The following is a 15,519-nucleotide window of genomic DNA, read 5'->3' on the forward strand; positions in this document are numbered from 1 at the left end:
GTGATGGTATTAGGAGGTGAGCCTTTGGGGAGGTGAATAGATCATGAAGGCAGAGCCCTAATGAATGGGATTAGTGCCTTTATAAAAGAGGCCCACAGGAGCTCTTTTGCCCCTTCCACCATGAAGATGCAGTGAGAAGGTGCTGCCTATGAACCAGAACATAGGCCCTCACTAGACACTGAATCTGCCAGTGCTTTGATCTTGAATTTCCCAGCCTCCAGAAATGTGAGAAATGAATTGGTGTTGTTTATAAATTACCCGGTTTATAAGTATTTTGTTAAAGCAGCCCAAATGAACAAAGATAAATTTTGTTCTCCCAAATTTCAGAGGTTGAAGTCCTAACCCCCAGCACCTCAGAATGTGGCCTTATTTGGAGATGGGGCCTTTAAAGAGGCAATCACATTAAAACGAAGTCATTAGTGTGGGCCCTAATCCAATACGATATAAAAAGGGGAAATTTAAACATAGGGATACACAGAGGGAAGAATATGTGAAAAGAAATAGGGAGAAGATGGTCATCTACAAGTCAATAAGGACTATAAAGATCCTTCCCTTACAGCCCTCCACAGGAACCAACCCCACCAACACCTTAATTTTGGACTTCTAGCTTCCAAAACTATGAGACAGAAATTTCTCATTTAAACAACCCAGTCTGTGGTACATTGTTATGGTAGCCCTAGCAAGCTAATATAGTGCCTTTCAGAATTACTACTACAATTCCACATAAAAATATCTTACAAAGTTAATAAATAAACACCTAGTACACCTGTAGTCCCATACTTGGGAGACTGAGGTGGGAGGATAACCTAAGCCCAGGGCGTCAAGGTGGCAGTAAGCCATGATCACACCACTGAACTCCAACCTGGGTGACAAGAGCGAGACCCTTTCTCAAAAAAATAAAATAAATAAAAAACAAAAAATAAATGAACACCTATTAAGTAACAACATCTTGTTAACAGGCATAATGAAAAGATACAATCCTTGCCCTTAAGAAGTTCATAATCTAACAGGGGAAATGTTATATTATGAGGCATTGTTATACCCATGTTATATATTCTGAGGGAGAGGAGTGTTAGATTTTATGTTTGATGGGTTAGTAAGAAAGGATATATAGAAGAGGAAGTAAAGAAAAAAAAAGATAATGAGTACAGTTTGAACACAATGTATGAAGTGCCTATGAACATTCAGGTGACAATATCCACAGGCAGCTGGATAAAAAAGTCTGGAGCTCATGAAAGAGGACTGAGGTAGAGACAGTAATTTGGGATTTATCAGTTACAGGTTAAGACATGGATAAGACTAACTAGAGAAGAAAATGAGGTAGAAAACAAAGCCTGGGAATGATCAAGTTTTTAAGGGGCAAGCAGAGAAAGAGAAATGCTATGAAGAAACCAAAGGTGGGGCCAGGCACAGTGACTCAGGCCTGTAATCCCATCACTTATGGAGGCTGAAGCGGAAGGACTGTTTGAGGCCAGGAATACAAGACCAGCCTGGGCAACATGGGGAGGACCCCATCTCTACAAAAAAAATTTTAAAATTAGCCAGGCCTGCTGGCACGTCCTTGTAGTCCTAGCTATTCTAATCCCAGCTACTTGGAGGCTGAGGCAGGAGGTCTGTCTGAGCCCAGGAGTTTGAGGTTACAATAAGCCATGATTGTGCCACTGCACTCCAGCTTGAGTGACAGAGTGAGACCCTGTCTCTTAAAAAAAAAAAAAAAAAAAAGAGCCAAGAAGAAAAATATTTTAGAGAGAAATCAGTCAACTGTTTTATCTCATCTGTCATTAACAAATGCTCCAGGAGGTTGATTTTCACCTAAAATGATCTTCCTAACTTGTCTTCTTTGGCTGTTTAAGTCTGAGTGTTCTCAGGTGAGGACTGAATAACACATTTCCTTAGCATGCTTGAAGGTGACAACCAGCAAAGAGAAGAAGAAGTTTAAGGAATGGGCTACAACTTACCTCTTCCCTTTGGCTTCAGGAAGTTTTACTGAAGTCTTACAATATGACTGCACTTCAGGGCATAGTGGCAGCTGCATTGTCCACAGGAAGAACACAACATGCCACTTGCAAGAGGCCATGGATCTCCCCATGACATACGCTTGCAAACACAGGAAGCAAGTTATCCCTTGATTTCCATCTTTAGAAGCTCATGTTATTTTATTTCTTGGCCATTTCCTGATACTTAACTGCTAACTTAGTATCCTCTTGGAATTCCTCTGAGAAGACGTCTCTGATCAGCCTAATCCAAAGGGCTTGTTCCTTAAAGTCCTGTGGCAACTATTTTTAGTTAAGAGTTAATCATTTCTTTTGCAACCAATTATTTAGGGCCTTGTAACACCACTTAATTCTTTTCTTTTTTTTTTTTGAGACGGAGTCTCACTCTTGTCACCCAGGCTGGAATGCAGTGGTGTAATCTTGGCTCACTGCAACCTCCACCTCCTGGGTTCAAGCGATTCTCCTCTCAGCCTCCTAAGTAGCTGGGATTACAGGCGCCCGCCACCATGCCCGGATAATTTTTGTACTTTTAGTAGAGACGAGGATTTCGGTTGGCCAGGCTGGTCTGGAACTTCTGACCTCAGGTAATCCACTTATCTCGGCCTCCCAAAGTGCTGGGATTACAGGCGTGAGCGGACGCGTCTGGCCACTTAATATTTTTAAGTGTTCATTCCATAAATCTTTGCTGAGTTTTTAATAAGTATCAGGAGGAATTGATGCTAAGAATTGGTGATCAGTTCTTGACCTCAAGTACTATCTAGCAAAGGATTTAAAGCCTGTATGTATGCAAGGAAAACACATGTAGAAAGCCGAAATAATAAGAAAATAAGCGGCCAGGAACAGGGTCTTCCCTGAACTGTTTTTCTACCTACGTGCACTAGGGATATTAGGCAGAGAAGATACTCCAGGTGAATGTCTACTCTTAATTCCTAAGACTTTAGACTCAAACATCTGCATGGCCTTTTACCTTGATAAGCCAAGCTGGACCAACTTTAACAGAAGAGGTTTTAACCAATTCAAAAGGCAGGTCAAACAGTCTGCAACTTAAACTCTCGCCCCTGGGCCCATATTTTTTAATAGACATCTGAATTTCTCCCAGTGTAAGGGGAGGTAGAAAAACGAATATCAGGCCTAAGTGCAGTGGCTCATGCCTGTAATCCCAGAACTCTGGGAGGCCAGAGAGGGCAGATCACCTGAGGTCAGGAGTTCAAGACCAGCCTGGCCAACATGGTAAAACCGTGTCTCTACTAAAAATATAAAAGTTAGCCAGTTGTGGTGGCAGGCACCTGTAATCCCAGCTACTTGTGAGGCTGAGGCAGGAGAATCACTTGAACCTAGGAGGAAGAGGCTGCAGTGAGCCAAGATCACGCCACTGCACTCCAGCCTGGGCAACAAGAGCAAGACTCCATCTCAAAAAACAAAACAAAACAAAAAAATGAATATCAAAAGTCCAAAGCAGTTTTCTCAACCTACCTTTTCATTCCCAAGTTTGTTCCAAATGACAGAGCTCCTGCCTCCAGCATATTAGCCCAATTAGAGTGCTTATTCTTCTTTGGGCCTGAAATGTGAGGGCAGCCTTCAGCAAGGTTAGAGTGACTAATATGTATCATAAGGGACACAGATAAAATGCACAAGAATTTGAGAGAGGAAAATATTTCCAGCATTAGAAATGCTGGCTTGGATGTGAATCAGAGAAGGCTCTGTGAAGAGCATGGTATCTGAGCTTGATCCAAAGAATGGATAATATTTGGATATGTAGAAACTAAGAGGAAAGGAAATTTAAGGCAGAGGATAAAGCATGGGTTATGAGATGAAAGGGAGAAGGAGGAAGGTGTGGAAAGAAAAGGATATTAACATTTATTGAATGCCAGCAACACACCAGGCCCTGCTCTACATGTATGATATTATTATCCATCCACTGAGGCAGCTATGATATTCAGAGATGGAAAAATTATGTTTCCAAAGGGCTGGGTTACTTGCCTAAGCCTAAGGTTACATAGGCCAGAAGTGGTGGAGCCAAATTTCAAACTCAGGCTCTGTTGAGACTATAATTTAATTACCAATGCAAAGAAAAATTAATTTTTTTGAAGATAAACTTTCATTCACTTCTTTATTCACTCACTCACTGACTCATCTACAAAGAGTTTAGTGGGTGCCAGGCATCAGGGATATAGAGTTAGACATTTTCTCTATTCTGTATTTTAATGCTATTTTTCACTTAGCTTTTATTTAAACTTTTTATTGAATTATAATATAATTATAACATAAACAAGTCAAAAGTGTACTTTTACATCCATGTAAACAGGATCTAGATCAAGAAAACAATGTAAACAGAACTCCAGAAGCCCCCTGTGCTCATATCTAATCACTACAAATTCCACTCCCAAAGGTAATCACTATCCTGATGTCTGACACCACAGGTTACTTTTGCCTGTTTCTGAACTTAATACAAAAAGAATCATACAAAGTATATTATTTTAAGAAATATATAATCTTGAGGGCAAATGCTCACATAATTCCAGGACAATGTGATTAACATCAAAGCTGATTACATATGAAATGCTATAGAAAGATAAAAAATGAGAATCTAACTTGGCCTGGGCACGTTGGGAAAGGCTTCAGAGAATGTGACATCCAAGTTGAGCCCTTAGTATAAAAGGTAGCCATGACTCACGCTCTATTTCAGAAAGATAAATCTGGCAGTAATATATACAATGGCTTCTAAGAAAAATAAAAGCAAGGAAACCATCAGAAGACTAATACTATAGTCTAAGCAATAAAGAGAACCTGAACACAAAGGGAAACAGAGAAGAGACAGAGACTGATCAAAGAAACCACAAAGAAAAAAAGAGCAAGATCTGGCAAATGATCTAAGTGGGAGGCAAGAGACAATGAAGAATAAAAAGTGACACCATGAGGCCGGGCGCGGTGGCTCAAGCCTGTAATCCCAGTACTTTGGGAGGCCGAGGCGGGTGGATCACGAAGTCAGGAGATCGAGACCATCCTGGCTAACATGGTGAAACCCCGCCTCTACTAAAAATACAAAAAACTAGCCGGGCGTGGTGGCGGGCGCCTGTAGTCCCAGCTACTCGGAGGCTGAGGCAGGAGAATGGCGTAAACCCGGGAGGCGGAGCTTGCAGTGAGCCGAGATCCGGCTACTGCACTCCAGCCTGGGTGACACAGCGAGACTCCGTCTCAAAAAAAAAAAAAAAAAAAAAAAAAAGTGACACCATGATTTTGAGTGGGTGACTAGTAGAATGATGGTGACTTTAATATAAATAGAGAACAAAGGAAGAGGAATAGGCTCAAGAGGGAAGTTTTAAACATTGGGAAATTACAGTGAAAATAACTAGTAGATAACTAGACAGGAAGAATAGAGCCTAAGGAAAAAGGGAAGGCTTAGATTTGGGAGCATTTGCTTACAAAGGCTAGTTGGGAGGCTGGGTGTAGTGGCTCAAGCCTGTAATCCCAGCACTTTGGGAGGCTGAGGCAGGTGGATTACTTGAGGTCAGGCGTTGGAGACCAGCCTGGCCAACATGGTGTAACCCCATCTCTACTAAAAATACAAAACAAATTAGCCAAGCGTGGTGACTAACGCATGTAATCCCAGCCACTTGGGAGGCTAAAGCAGGAGAATTGCTTGATCCTGGTAAGTGGAGGTTGAGGTGAGCTGAGATCGCACCATTGCACTCCAGCCTGGGCAAGAGCAAGACTCCATCTAAAAATAAATAAACAAATAAATAAACAAACAAACATAGTTGGAAGCCTACTGGCTACCTAGCACAGTAGGTAGGACCAAGCACACTACCTTCCATATAGTAGTTGCTTAATTAAAGATTATTGATTAGAGGCTGAAGAGATGCAGCTTTGAGACTGAAAGAGAAGCTTGAGGGAAGACTGTAGCAAGAAATGAAGCAGGAGCTAAGGAAGGAAGAGAATTGGGAGAAACTAAGAATAACAGAAGAAAAGAAAATAGGAAACCAAAAAAGGGAGTTTTAAAAACATTATGGAAAGCTTCACAGAAATAAGGATGAGGAAAAAGTGACTGAGATAAAAAAAGTATTTAAATACTTAACTGTTAATTATTTCTACCTCCCTTCTGGCCTATAAGCTCTTGGAGAATAGGAAAATGTCTTACAAATAGCCCCAACAGTACCCAAAAGTATCCACTTATTAGGGGCTTGATTTATAACTGAAAAATTGCTGGGCACAGTGGCACATGCCTGTAATACCAGCACTTTAGGAGGCCAAGGCGGGCAGATCACTTGAGGCCAGGAGTTCAAGACCAGCTTAGCCAAGATGGCGAAACCACATCTCTACTAAAAATACAAATTTAGCCAGGAGTGGTGATGCACACCTATAATCCCAGCTACATGGGAGGCTAAGGCACAAGAATCACTTGAATCTGGGAGGCAGAAGTTGCAGTGAGCCGAGATCACGGCACTACACTGCAGCCTGGGTGACGGAGAGGGACCTTGTCTCAAAAAACAAACAAACAAACAAACAAAAAACAACAAAAAAAAACCCTGAATAATTACTTAAGTTGCATCCTTTTGGGTAACTTTGGCAAAAGGATTTTTTCTCACAGAGGAACAGAGGAACAGCCATCAATGAATATTCTCATTGGTTGGATGGTCAAAAAAAGCAGCAGGAATCAGAGAAGGTGGTGGTAGAGAGTGAGAAAGGGTGCTTTGCTTATTACTTGGAAGCGAGTAATTTTGTATAAGAATCTGACTTATTCCATAAGATTTAACTATGTACCTCCCTTTATAGATACTACACCTAACAGCTGGAGCTAAGGCCTGCAGCCAGTATCTGATACCCTTCACTAACTCTGGACAGGTTGATGATACTACGGCATCCCTTCGAAATGTTCTGTGTGCTCCTTGGAAACCAGAGCCAAATTCACCCCTCCAAACAATCCACTGCCCCAAATCCAAGTCCAGGTGTGATATCCTGTAATTCACCAGGCTTAGTAACAGCCCAGAACCAGAAGGTTTATAGAAGATCGACCACTGATGAACGTCCAGATCCAGACCATAAATGTGTCCAGAATATTTCAGAGGTAAAACAAATAAACAAACAAAAAAATCAGTATTGCTCCTGACAAGTACATGAAAGCTGCTCTTTGAAAATGTTCCCACATTGCACAGGTCAGCTTTTGGCTTCCATTGACTTCTCCCTCTTCTTTGGTGGTCCCAGAGAAGCATCAACATACCAGATAGCCTAGTTGGAGTCATCCATAGATAAGTTACCCTAGGAATCCTGTTACCACAGGGGAGACCTGGTGGCCTAGATCTCTATAAAAGCCTGAAATCCTATGGTATTGGCTGCTTGCCACATTAGCCAAAAAAGCAGCAGTGTCAATGGATCCTTACTTAGCAGCAAAGGTTCCAGCCATGGTCAGCAATGACCTTTGACAGGTCATTCAGTTGTCTCAGGTCTAGGCTACAAAGGTCATGACAGATCCCTGAAAGCCAACAGTTCTGGAAGGTACTAGAAGCTTGGCTAGAGACTCTTAAGCAAATGCTTGTAGAGCTTTGTACTCAAAAATGCATTTTTCTATAATCTCACCAGAACCCTGTGAGAGAGAACAAGTCACTGTCCCCTAATTTTATAATTGAGAAGAACAATAAATATGAATGTTAGTTCTTTCAGATTTTAAGGGTGAGCTAATACAAAAACCCAGTTCTTTGCACTTCTATCCATCCCTAAATTTTGTTAGTAACAATTTAACAGTAAACGGATACAAAAGATACAATATTGTGAATGGGCTCTTGGGCTCTGTGTCTACCAGTCTGGAAACCCCATTTCCCACCAAGTGGACCTCAGGAAACAAAGATTTACAGGCGAGAAATACTGAGGCTTGTGCCACCTTCTTCTCTCTTCTGTCATGGGAGGTATATTAGTTTTCTAGGGCTGCCAAAACAAAGTAGCACAGTCTGGGTGGCTTAACCAACAAAAATTTATTTTGGACCAGGCATGGTGTAATCCCAGCACTTTGGGAGGCCAAGGTGGGCGGATCGCTTGAGCTTGGGAGTTCGAGACCAGTCTGGGCAACATAGCGAAATCTCATCTCTACGAAAAAATCTAAAAAATTAGCTGGGCATAGTGGCATGTACCTGTGGTCCCAGCTACTTGGGAGGCTGGGATGGGAGGATCACTTGAGCCTAGGAGGTGGAGGTTGCAGTGAGCCAAGATCACGCCACTGCACTCCAGCCTGGGCAACAGAGTGAGACCCTATCTCAAAAAAAAAAAAAAAAAAAAAAAAAAAAAACCTCACAATGCTGGATGTTAGAAATCCAAGATTAAGATGCCAAGAAGGTTGATTTCTCCCAAGGCCTCTTTCCTTGGCTTGTCAATGGCCAACTTCTCTCTCTTCAAACGGTCTTTCCTCTCTGTGTCTGTGTCCTCATTTCTGCTTCTTCCAAGGACATTAGTCATAATGGAGTAAAGCCCACCCATATGACCTCAGTTTATATTAATTACCCACTTAACGGCCCTATCTCCAAATAATGTCACATTCTAAGATACCTGGGGTTAAGACTTCAACATTATGAATTTTGAGGTGGGAGTGGGGACAAACTCAGCCCACAAGGGGAGGAAAAGGTGAAATCAGGAACTCAGTGGTATCTGATATTTAAAAGGCAGGGGAAGAAAAGGGACAATTCGGGGCCGGGCATGGTGGCTCACGAGGTCAGGAGATCGAGACCATCTTGGCTAACATGGTGAAACCCCGTCTCTACTAAAAATACAAAAGAAATTTAGCTGGGCGTCGTGGCGGGCGCCTGTAGTCCCAACTACTTGGGAGGCTGAGGCAGGAGAATGGCGTGAACCCAGGAGGCGGAGCTTGCAGTAAGTGGAGATCAGGTCACTGCACTCCAGCCTGGGCAACAGAGTGAGACTCGGTCTTTAAAAAAAAAAAAAAAAAAAAAAAGTAAAAGAAAAGAAAATTTAAAGCTTTATTCCTAAAGAAATCACTGTTGTCATCTACTTAGCTTCATCTTTTGAATTCTTTTCTACTGACAACTTTAGTCTTTACCTAAATGGTTGAATTCCAAGGACGGAGCTAGATGTGTATATTAGAGAAGCAGGAAAGGAGGGACTGAGACCATCAGGATGCTACATGAGCTGGCAGCTCCAGAACATGCTTTCATGGCTGTGATGCTCCATAACATGCTTTCATTGACTGTAATGGTTAATATTAGGTGTCAACCTGACTGGAGGGATGCCTAGATGGCTGGGGAAGTACTGTTTCTGGTGTTGTGAGGGCATTGCCACAGAAGACTGAAATCTGAGTTGGTGGACTGGGAGAGGAAGACCCACCCTCAATGTGGGTGGGCACAATCCAATCAGTTGCCAGTGCAGCTATAACAAAACAGGTGGAAGAAGGTGGAATAAATTTGCTTGCTGAGGTTTCTGGCTCTCTTTTTTCTTCCCATGTGGACATTTGCTTCCTCTCCTGCCCTTGAACAGGTTCTTTGGCCTTTGGACTCTGGGACTTGCACCAGAGGCTTCCTGGGGTCCCTCAGGTCTTCAGCTGCAGACTAAAGGCTGCACTGTCAGCTTTCCTGGTTTTGAGGCTTTCAGACTTAGACTGAGCCTCTACTTGTTCCTCTCTTTCTCCAGCTTGCAGACAGCCTATCATGGGACTTCACCGTGTAATCACATAAGCCAATTCTCTTTAATAAACTCTCTTTCATATATACATATATCCTATTGGTTCTCTCCCACTGGAGAACCCTAATAATACACTGACCAACTAGGCAAGCTACTTCACACCCTAAAAAAAAACAGCTCTTCTTTATTGCTTCAGAGGCCTGGCTGCTGTGGCCAATTTACCCAGAGACAGGCAAGAGAAAGAGAAGAAAGGTTGCACGTTAAGGCATCATTAAGGCAAAACATGGCAAATTCAAAAGAGGTTTGAAAAAATTAAAAAGGAACAGGAGTAGGAGAAAATATTTGCAAATCATAAGTTTGATAAGGGACTTCTATCCAAAATATGTAAAGAATTCTTACAACTCAACAACTAAAGTCAAATAACCCAATTTAAAAATGAGCAGAGGATTTGAATAGACATTATGGTAGTCCCTACTTAGCCACTGTTTTGCTTACCTGCAAAATTACCTGCTGTACAATACATTGAGAGATATATTATTTAATTATATATAATTAAATATAATTATATAATTAAAGGTATATCCACATACCTTTAATTACAGTATATGGTTATAACTGTTTTATTTTATTATTAGTTATTGTTGTTAATCTCTTATTGTGCCTAATATATAAATTAAACATTGGCTGGGCACAGTGGTTCACACCTGTTATCCCAGTGCTTTGGGAGACCAAGGCATAAGGATCACTTGAGCCCAGGAGTTGAAGACCAGCCTGGGCAACACAGCTCTTGTCTCTACAAAAAACTAAAAAATAAAAACTTAGGCAGGTGTAGTGGTGCATGCCTATAGTGCAAGCTACTCTGGACTGAGGCTGAGGTGGAAGGATTGCTTGAGCCCAGGATTCGAGGCTGCAGTGCACCACTGCACTCCACCCTGGAGGACAGAGTGAGACTGTCTCTAAAATTAATAAATTAAACCTTATCATACATATGTATAGGAAAAAACATAGTATATGTGAAGTTTGGTACTATCCACAGTTTCAGGTACCCATTTGGGGTCTGGGAAGTATCCTCTATGTTTAAGAGGAGACTGCTAAACTCCAAAGAAGATATAAAAATGGCCAATAAGCACATGAAAAGATACTCAACATCATTAGTTACTAAGGAAATGCAAATCAAAATCACAAGTTAGCACTTCACACCCACTAGGATGGCTATAATAAAAAAAGACAAACAATAAGTGCTGGCAAAGATGGGGAGAAAATGAAACCCTCATACATTGCTGATGGGAAGGTAAAATAGCACAATCACTTCAAAAAACAGTCTGGCAGTTTCTCAAAATGTTAAACAATGTTATCATGTGACCCAGCAGTTCCATTCCTAAGTGTATACCCAAAAAACCTGAAAACTTATGTTCACACAAGAACTTGTACATGAATGTTCACAGCTGCATTATTCATAATAGCCAAAAGTACCAATCCATGCTACAACATGGATGAACCTTAACATTAAGCTACATAAAAGAATCCAGACACAGTAGGCCACATATGATAAGAATCCATTGATATGAAATGTCCAGACAATCTACAGAGACAGAAAGTAACTTCGTGGTGCTACAGGCTGGTGGAAAAGGGAATAGGGAGTAATCCCTAATGGGTACGGGATTTCTTTTTGAGGTGATGAAAATGTTCTGGAATTAGGTAGTGGTGAGGGTTGTGCTTAATTGTATACTTTAAAATGGTTTTATGTTATGTTAATTATATCTGAATTTTAAAATATTTGTTACTAAAAACAAAGGAACAAGAATCTGTTGTCAAGCCACTGAGGGGAAATGGTATGAAAGTAGGACTGAATGAGAAGGCTGCAAGAGTACAACGGCAGTGTATCCTTGTCTCTATGTCACTTAGAATAGTAAAAGGAAGTGGAGGCAAGCTGTGTGAGCCGAGGGAAGAGCCATGGGTAGCAGGTAAAAGATAAAATTTGGAAATAAAAAATTTTTTTTCTCAACCAAAAGGAGAATAGGCAAGTATGGGTATGAACCTCTCCTTTTCTAGAGATTTTTAGGCAAGAAAACCCACCTCATTCCTCTTCACAACTCCACTGCCCAGAATGCAAAAGAACAAGCTTCCTTACTCTACATCCTGTTCATTCATCCTGCCAACAGATATTTATGGAGTACTTTTTATGTACATAAGATAGTTACCTCATCCTTCTCTCCCTCTGAGGATAAGTGAAACTCCAGTTCCTCATTCTTCTACATCTTAGAAAGAATGTCTTTGCTTTCTCTTATCTCTCAGGAGCCCAATCACTTCTAGTGGGTTCAGGGTTGATTTGGGAAGCACGGAAACAAAATGCAGAACATAAAACAGGTTTTAGAGAGATGATGTCTTTTGATTGGGACAAGCTGAATTTGAGATGCTGATGGGACAAGTGAGTATCCAAGAAGTAGTTAGAAATATGGGTTTAGGGTCTGGGCTAGATAAGAGAGCAACCCACATATAGGTGATAGGTGACATAATAAATGATATTTCAAAAGAAAAATGTATAGATTTATATGAAAAGAGCATTGAGGAAAGAACTCTGGAAAGAACAACATTTAAGAAATGAGCAAACAGAGAAATCAGAAAAGAGACTGAAGACAGATCAAAGAGGAGAGTTGGAGATGGTTTCTTAGATGTTAAAACAGGAGGGACTGTTCAGAAGTGTCAAATACTGCAGAGAGGTTCAATAAGATAAAGACTGAAAAGCAACCACTAAGTTATCAGTTAAGAGCTCACTGATGACCTTCACAAATACAGTTTTAACGAAATGACAATGGAATCTCTGACACAGACTTTTCGCAAATATATTCCTTGGAAAACTAGTCCCACATAATGTGTCTCTAGAAGAGTGTTTCATGGTCAAATAAGTCTGCAATAAAGCTGTGCATATTATATTCCCTTCTTAAATAATCACAATAAGCCTAAGTATATTCAAGTTTCTGAAAAGTCCTAAGATATAAGGCAATCCATTGGCTTTGTGCTCTGTTGGATTCTGTGTTTCCCAAATTTCTTTGACATAGAACCCTGTATAATATGATACCTATTAATGACTCTAGAAATTGGAGTCCTGTGGAATATGCTTTGGAAAGTAGGGTTCTAAGATTACTGTTAAAAAGACAAGCTCTGAAGTTAAATAGATCTAGATTTGAATTTTACTAGCTGGGTGATCCTGAACAAGTTTCTATCTTCCTAAACACTCAGTTTCTTAATCTATAAAGTGGGCCTAATAACATAAGCCTAATTCACAGAATTATTTTTACCGAATTCATTAGGTAATGCATGTAAAGATATAGTGCCTAGACATAATGGTATTCAATAAATGTGGTTACTATAATGATATTATTATTATTATTATTATTATTATTATTATTATTATTGCAAGAGTTGAGATTAAAAAGGAAAACTGTGATGCAGGTACTAAATGGGGAACAAATGGGGAATTATGGGAAATGAATAAATGGGGAATTATGGGAAAGTTGCAATCTAATTGCAACAACGAAGGTGGCTGTAGAAACAGGTTAGGCAAGGATCTAGTAATGGCTTGGAAGTGGCAGAGGGAGCCAGAGAACACCAAACCTCACTTCTAACCCAGTAATGCACAGGGCATATAAAAGGCATAGTCTCTATCAAAGAGGGCTTCAGGGAACAGCCAGGTCCAGTCAAGGTCACAAGGTAGAGAATATGGTGGCTCTGGTCTCAGATATCAGGTAAGGACACTGCAGTTTCCCAGAGGGCAAAAACGGTCTATTGAGAACAAGGGTTGTCTCGCAGCATTCAGAGGAGCAGCTAGGGCCAGGGAAGGTCACTCTGGTTTGTGAAGCAATAGTAAGGCCTGTTCTTGGGTAGGGCTTACCATGAAGTTTGAAGAGGGGTCTCAAAAGCTGTGGCTAAGATAAGTCTTGAAGTATTCAGGCTCATGTACAGGATTTGTATTGCAACTACATTACAAACAACCTAAAGATCCATCAGTAGGGGACAGAGTATATAAATTATAACACATCTACAGAAAGAAATACCATACAGCTATTTACAAAGCAGTAGCTCTATTTATACTAACAGAAAAACCATGCAGCTGTTAATAGAGCATGAACTCTATTTATACTAATAAGGAAAAAAATCTCCAAGATAGAGCAATAAATGAAAAAAGCAAGGTGTAGGACAATGTGTGCAAAATACACATACAAGTTTGGGGGCACACACATGCTCATAAATGGATGGATTAACTCTGGACTGATTCATGAGACACAAATAACAATAAGACGGGGAAAAGGAGATGGGGGGGCCTGGGAATCTGAAGTAGGGAAACTGTGCATTATATATTTATAAATACATATCTATATGTAATATACTTTTCAATTTTATATTTTACATTTATTACTTATTCAAAACATTCTTCCATTTTAAAAAAAATGTCAGAATGGCAATGGCTAGGGCAAGGGATGCAAAGTTGTAAGGGAAAGGAGGGATTGGAAATTGGTAGTCTCCATGAGGGCAAAGAGTTGAGAAGATAGGCAGACGTGATCAGAAAAAATTCCAGAGTTTAAGATTATGGAAAGAGTATTTCCCTGGTGCAATTAAGTCTAAATGGTGCGGTTCTCAAAAGCCTTCTCCTTCAGCCTCATTATTTTTCCCCAAGGGACCCATTTTTGAGGCTTCAATCATAGAACAAGAAGGAAGTCACTTTTCTTGGGAGGGAGTAACAAGTGAGAATGGAACTTTGCAGAAGAGTTTCGGTTTGTTCTCTGTCTTAATGATTGCCCCTAAGAACATGCTGATCTACCTCTCAGGCTGGCAGCTGTAATCTTACCTCTCCTGAGACTGCTCCATTTAAACCCAGGCCTCCTATCTATTTGCTCAGTTCTGTCCCTGCTTACCAAGGCTCTCCTTCCTCAGCTTTCTTCAACAACCCAAGAGCTCCTGTCAAGTTTTCTTCCTGGCCTATCTCCATGCCTTCTCCTGAACTGTCCCTTCCACCTGGAACACCCACCCACCTGCTGCCACCGCAATCTCCATTTCTAGAGCTAAAGTCTCACCTCCTCCCCCAGATTTTTCTGCAGCTAAGCCAAATAAGGTACAGATTCATATCCACTCCCACTCACACTACCAACATTACTGCCTCATCAGCAATAGCAATGTCATCAAACACTTATTAAGTACATATGGCCATGTACTCAATTATGTTCATGTACTCAGCCAGCCCAGAAGACACAGAGATGACTCTATATAACCTCTTCCCTCAAGTGGCTGACAATCTTATAGGAATAGCATAAGTGTAGCTAGGTTTCTATGATTCTCAAAGTCTCTTTGATGTAATACTAGCTGAAGAAGTATAAGTGACCTATAAACTTAGGAGAAATATTCAAATCACAAATAATCAAAGAAATGCAAATTAAACAATGCTATACCATTCTTCTGTCAAATTGGCAAAAATTTTCTAAAATTAGAATACTTAATGTTGGTAGAGCACATTCAAATACTGAAAGTACAAACCGGAAAAGCTTTTCTGAAAATAAATCAAGAAGTTTGTCAGAAGTCTTAATATAGATATATATATATATAGATATACACCCCTGAGGCCGAGTGTGATGGCTCATACCAGTAATCATGGCATTGCAGGAGGCCCACACAGGATGATCACCCAAGGCCAAGAGTTCAAGAACAGCCTGGGCAACGTAGCGAGCCCTGATCTCTATTTAAAAAATAAAATTTAAAATAAAAATAAAATTTAAATTAAAAAAATTATACCCTTCAACTCAGCAATTTAATCTATTTTAAGTTAAAGAAATAATCAGAAATGAAAACAGATGTATGCACAATGATGCTCATCACAGCATTATTCATAATAGTAACAAGAGGGGCCAGGTAT

The 15,519-nt window shown here is 40.5% G+C and overlaps 1 protein-coding gene across 5 annotated transcripts in view; it reads right to left on the reverse strand.

Annotated features, from left to right (window-relative positions):
• Nucleotides 1–15,519, reverse strand: part of UNC13B (unc-13 homolog B) — a 236,333-nt gene that overhangs the window by 66,882 nt on the left and 153,932 nt on the right. The window lies entirely within an intron of this gene.

The sequence above is a fragment of the Macaca thibetana genome, chromosome 15, assembly GCF_024542745.1.
Source record: "Macaca thibetana thibetana isolate TM-01 chromosome 15, ASM2454274v1, whole genome shotgun sequence".
Taxonomy (NCBI): domain Eukaryota; kingdom Metazoa; phylum Chordata; class Mammalia; order Primates; family Cercopithecidae; genus Macaca; species Macaca thibetana.